This window comes from Hevea brasiliensis, unplaced genomic scaffold (genome assembly GCF_030052815.1).
Source record: "Hevea brasiliensis isolate MT/VB/25A 57/8 unplaced genomic scaffold, ASM3005281v1 Scaf480, whole genome shotgun sequence".
NCBI classification, from domain to species: domain Eukaryota; kingdom Viridiplantae; phylum Streptophyta; class Magnoliopsida; order Malpighiales; family Euphorbiaceae; genus Hevea; species Hevea brasiliensis.
In genome coordinates, this window is record NW_026615007.1 from 13,099 (window position 1) to 19,517 (window position 6,419).

At 37.4% G+C, this 6,419-nt stretch overlaps 1 pseudogene; it reads right to left on the bottom strand.

Moving 5' to 3' along the window:
- Positions 1-2,031: 2,031 nt before the first annotated feature.
- LOC131177440 (uncharacterized) lies at positions 2,032-6,419 on the bottom strand (annotated as a pseudogene).

Below are 6,419 nucleotides of genomic sequence, written 5' to 3' on the forward strand. Positions count from 1 at the left end.
CAACATGGAGACCACAAGCAACTTTCGCTCAACAAAGTCAAAGCTCAAATTACGCTCATAACCAGCAGTACATGCAGCAGAATAGGCCTCAATTTCAGCCTCAATTTCAGCCCACAAGGCAGCCACAACCTGGATATCAAGCAAGAGCACAACAATCCCTTCCACCTCATGAACCGAAGCCAACCTTGGAAAGCATGATGGAGAAATTTTTTGCTGAACAAAGCAAGATGAATAGCAAATTGGAGGAAGAAATGCAACACATGAGACAAACCATGGATCAATTATAAGCCCACAATCGTATGTTGAAGACTCAATTGGCTCAACAAGCAAGCTCATTAGGAAGTAAATCCTATGGCAAACTACCTAGCCAACCACAAAATCCTCATGAACAATGTAAGGTTGTGACCTTGAGAAGTGATAAGAAAGTTGGTCAAGAGAGTGAAAACAAGAGAGAAGAAAAAGAGAGCAAAAAAGACGAAAATTCAGTTGAGAGCAAGAAAAATGAAAAAGAAGAAGAAAGCAAATGTGAGCAAGATGAGGGAGAGAAACCATACATCCCACCTGAGCCTTACAAGCCCACCCTTCCCTACCCTCAAAGATTCATCAAGCATAAACTAGACAAACAATTTGGCAAATTCCTTAAAGTGCTAAAGAAGTTGTATATCAATGTGCCATTCACTGAGGCACTATCCCAAATGCCAAGTTATGCCAAGTTTTTGAAGGAGATTCTTACCAACAAGAGAAGGCTAGAAGATTATGATACCATCAACTTAGGAGAGCAATGCAGTGCTATAATTCAGAAGAAGTTATCTCCCAAACTCAAAGATCCGGGTGTGTTTTCCATTCCTTGTCATATAGGTGATAATTGTGTGGCAAATGCCTTATGTGACCTTGGAGCTAGTGCCAGCCTAATGCCACTTTCAATATATGAGAAGTTGAATATGGGAGAGTTGAAGCCCACAAACATGTATCTTTCATTGGCTGACCGTTCAATTAAGTATCCAGAAGGCATTCTAGAAAATGTGCCTATCAAGGTTGGAAAATTCTATATTCCGGTGGACTTTGTCATTTTAGATATGGAAGAAGACACAAAAATTCCTATCTTATTGGGAAGACCCTTTTTGGCAACAGCTGGTGCATTAATTGATGTAAAGGGTGAGAAATTGACACTTAGAGTGAGAGATGATCAAATGATATTCAACATCAATCCAGCCATGAAAAGGAAACATGAAGAAGTTGAGTCTTGTTTGGGGTAGACATTATTAATGAGATTGTTCAAGAGCTTTTCAGAAAAAGCTATCCACAAGACCCTCTTGAAAATTGCTTAGTCCATGGTGGGAGCATTGATGATGACAATCACAACATAGCTGCTTTTGCACTATACTTGGAGAGCTATCCACCACATCCTGAAGCCACAATTTTTCAGCTTGAAGAAGTGCAAATTTTGGAGATTAAACCACCATCATTAAAGGTAGAGGATGCCCCAAAGGTAGATCTTAAACCTCTTCCTTCCAATCTCAGGTATGCTTTTCTTGGACCCAATGGAACATATCCTGTTATAATTAATGCATCTTTGACTGATATTGAGATTAACAAATTGTTGAGAGTTTTGAGAGAATATAGGAGAGTTTTGGGTTATACAATTGATGATATAAAGGGAATTAGTCCAACAGTCTGTATGCATAGGATTTTCCTAGAGCCAAATAGTAGACCTTCTATTGAACACCAAAGAAGATTGAATCCTACAATAAAGGATGTTCTGAAAAAGGAAATCCTAAAATTACTAGCTGCTAGAATTATTTACCCCATTTTTTACAGTGAGTGGGTTAGTTCTGTGCATGTTGTACCAAAAAAAGGTGGGGTGACAGTTGTTAAAAATGAGAATAATGAATTGATACCCACTAGAACTGTTACAGGCTAGAGAATGTGCATAGACTATAGGAAGTTGAACAATGCTACAAGAAAAGACCATTTTCCCCTTCCTTTTATGGATCAAATGTTAGAGAGATTAGCCAAGCATTCTTACTTTTGTTACCTAGATGGATATGAGCTAGAAGGACCAGCATCAGTATGCTGTCCTATACCCTGTGATTGCTGCTGCTCTGTACTCTCATGTCCCCCATTTACCAACACATAAGCATCACCCCTCTTTACACAAATTTTCATTTGAGTCATAATAATTCTATCTAGAAAAGACTGGCCAACTATAGACACCATAGCATACTGGTTAGGGTTAAAACCAAATGATTTGGCAATTACAGTCACCATCCCTCCAATAACTATACTGCCAGCTGAATGCTTAAAGACTATATGTTCCATATGTGAGCAAAGAAAATAAGCACCATTTATTTTTTTCTTCTCTTTCATGCACCATAAAAAGAATAAATCATTCTTTCCTATAACCCCATTACTGTGCCCTCTACCTAATATAGTGTAAGACATGAATCTTTGCAAGTATCTCAAAGCAGGGTCTTGAATAGCTGAGGCCTTAGCAGAACTAGGGTTGTAGTATTTCCCATATGGTGCAATGGACTTCCAAAATGTAGGGGGGTCATAAATAGTCCTTTACCACTCTATCACTTTTGCTCCATCATTACAAAAACCAAATAAGGCATTCACTTGAACAGTGTCAAGTTCTCTGTCCTGACCCAAACACCTAAAGGAAATGGTGTCCCTATGGTTACTTTGCATAGGCTGGAAGTCCAATTGCAATGAGCTTAAAAACTCAATTGTCAATTCCCTAGAAGCAGGTTCTTGAATCCTAGCAAAATCACTCCAACCTATATTTTCCAAATATTCACTAACAGATTCATAAAGCCCTATCTCCCTGAAATTGTGTTCATCAATGTACTTGGTAGCTAAAATTTTCTTTTTAGCAAGGGCCTCATAATTTTTCCTCATTTCAAAGTCCCTAAAAGTCCATGGGTAAGATGAGTTTACCTGATTTCCAGATTGAGGGATAACCGGAGCAGTTTGAAACACTATTAGTGAATGATGCAGGGGCGATTGGACCCTAATTGGAGCAGAAAAAACCTGTGGTGAGATAGGATTTTGGGTAGCAGAGCGGGTTCTGGCATTAACGGGTCCTGGGGAAACAACTCTAGGCTGTTTCGGTGAAGCAGAGGAGTGGAGAACTAGTTTCTTTCTTTTTCGTGTCTCATATACAGCTGAAGGGGCAGATTTGGTGTGTTTTTGGGAGGGAGGTGTGGTGTCTTGGGTAGCATTATCGGGATTAGGGGTGGAATGAGAGGATTAGCGAGGTGGAGAACTAGGGTTCGTATCAGGAATTTAGGGATTTGGGGACGAAATGGGTGTTTCGGGTTGAGCATTGGGTGGTGTAGGGTTTGGTGTTGGGGTTAAAGAATTACTATTAGCAGCCATTTTTATGGCTCGCAGCTTGGGTATGTGGGTTGAAAGCTATTTGGTGCGCACCATGGAAGGAACAGTAAAAGCTTAGGTCGTGCGGCTGATGAGATGAAATATGATAAAATGGCTAGGGTAAAGGTTTAAGTGGTGATATACCCAGTGTCTAACATGAGGCATGTTAAGAATAGTGAGGGGTGACATGCCCTGTGTGATTTGGTGTAAGATGAATAACATGAGGCATGTTGGAATAAAAGGGAAAAATGACATGCCCCGTGTTATTGTACATAAAGTGCTACATGAGGCATGTCAGACCCCTTGAAAGTCTCGGTAGGTTTTACATTTTTAGCAATTTAAAGTGCTAAGAACATGTTTTGGTGGTGACACTACCCCCAGCATACATCATGTTGAACCTAGTGTTAAATGACTTGATAAAAAACCCAGAAATGTGATCCTAAACACACTAAAACCAAACCCAAAACACAATTTGCACAGAAATTTCACTCAAAATTCAATTGAAACCCAATTAATCGTCAAGAACAATTAAAATCTATCAATCCACCAAATACAAACTAAAACATTATTCAAGTAATATTCACATTAACAATCACACCACAAGGAATAACACCCAAATTCAACCCTAAACTCATCATTAAAAATTCATGAATAAGGAATAAAATTTTGCTGTAGACACTGTTCACATGATTAAATTTCTATAGAATTGTATTATGAAATTTCACAAAATATACAATGGCAAATATGTCGATCTCAGTGCACTATATCAAAATTAATTACCCAAAAAGTAAAATCAAAAGCATGTTGCTATTGATTACCATGAAAGTTCCTATATTTCTCACCAATTTCCTCAAAATGCTGCAACTAAAATAGCCTTTCACTCCACCATGTTGCTGCAATCAGACATAAAGCTTAAATTAGTTCAAATTTGACTTTGTTAAAAACAATATGCATCATGGAAGACAAATATAAGGTTCAACAAATTCCCAGGCATTAATTCTTTCAATTCAGTATACACATTTGCTTGAAAATCTCCACCAACCTGTAGAAAGAAATTTTAATGTCAAATTTGAGTTCAATGGGATATAAGATGAAACAAAATAAAAGAAAAAATAAGTATAAGGAAAAATTTTAGGGTGCCTCCCAAAGAGCGTTAATTTTAGGTCATTAGCTTGACCCTCTTTAATTCAGTGAATTAGTGGATCATCAAGGAAACAACTTGTTCCCTTCTTAATGGGCTGGCCTGTGATATAAATCTTGAGCCTTTGACCATTAACTTTAAAAAGACCAGAATTTTCACTCCAAATATCCACAGCCTCCATGTGGATAAACTTTGACAACCTTAAAAGGACCAGACCATCTTGATTTCAACTTTCCAGGAAAGAGTCTAAGTCTAGAATTATACAATAAAACCAGATCATCCTCTTTAAACTCCTTTCTTTTAATATACTTATCATGCCAAAATCTAGTCATTTCCTTAAAAATCCTAGCATTCTCATATGCATCCAACCTTATCTCTTGAAGTTCATTTAATTGAAGTAACCTTTTCTCTCCAGCATTGTTTAAGTCAAAATTCAAAGTTCGGATTGCCCAATATGCTTTATGCTCCAACTCAACTGGCAAATGACATGATTTCCCATAGACTAGCTTAAAAGGTGTAGTTCAATGGGTGTCTTGTAAGCTATCCTGTACGCCCATAATGCATCATCTAGCCTCAATGACCAATCCTTCCTTGAATGATTAACAATTTTTTCTAGAATTCTCTTCAATTCCCTATTAGATACTTCAACTTGCCCACTAGTCTGAAGATGATCAGGTGTAGCTACCTTATGAGTAATCCCATATTTCTTCAAAAGATTTTCAAATTGTTTATTGCAGAAATGAGATCCACCATCACTGATTATAGCTCTTGGAGATCCAAATCTAGTGAAAATAAACTTTTTCAAAAATTTTACTATTATCCTTGCATCATTTGTAGGGGAAGCAATGGCCTCAACCCATTTAGACATATAATCTACACCTACCAAAATGTACTTATTCCCAAAAGATGATGGGAATGCTCTCATGAAATCTATGCCCCAAACATCAAACAACTCAATCTCCAAAATTCCTTGTTGTGGCATTTCATTTTTCCTTGAAATATTCCCCACTCTTTGACATCTATCACATCTTAAAATAAATTCTCTCACAATTTTAAACATGTGTGGCCAATAGAATCCAGCTTAAAGTATTTTACCCACTGTTTTATCCACACTAAAATGACCTCCATAATCAGAAGAATGACAGTGCTCTAAAATGTTTCCTATTTCCTCTTCAGGCACGCATCTTCTAACTAGGCTATCATTACATCTCTTGAATAACAATGGGTCCTCTCATGTATAAAATTTCACATCATGCAAAAATTTCTTTTTTTGTTGATAGCTCAAATCTGGTGGAGGAACTCCACATGACAGGTAATTGACAAAATTTGCAAACCATGGCAATGCAGCAACAACAACTAGCAATTGCTCATTCGAGAAAAACTCACCAATTGGCAATTCCTCTTCATTTCCATCCTTACTCTCATACTTAATCCTTGATAGATGGTCCGCCACAACTTTTTCAACTCCCTTTTTATCTTTAATTTATAAGTCAAACTCCTGTAGCAATAGAACCCATCTTATCAGTCTTGGCTTTGCTTCTTTTTTATTCATCAAATATCTTATGGCGGCATAGTCTGTATAGACAATCACTTTTGATCCAACCAGGTATGATCTGAACTTTTCCACAACAAATACCACAGCTAAAAATTCTTTCTCAGTGGTGGCATAATTTACTTGAGCATCATCTAGAGTTTTGCTGGCATAATAGATTGCATAAGACCTCTTCTTTTTTTTTTTTTTGACCAAGTACAGCTCCCACAGCAAAGTCACTAGCACCACACATAATCTCAAATGGCAATGACCAATCCGGAGATTGCATAATAGGGGCTGTTGTTAGAGCTTCCTTCAACCTATTAAAAGAATCAAAACAAGCGTGGTCAAAATTAAAAGGAACATCAT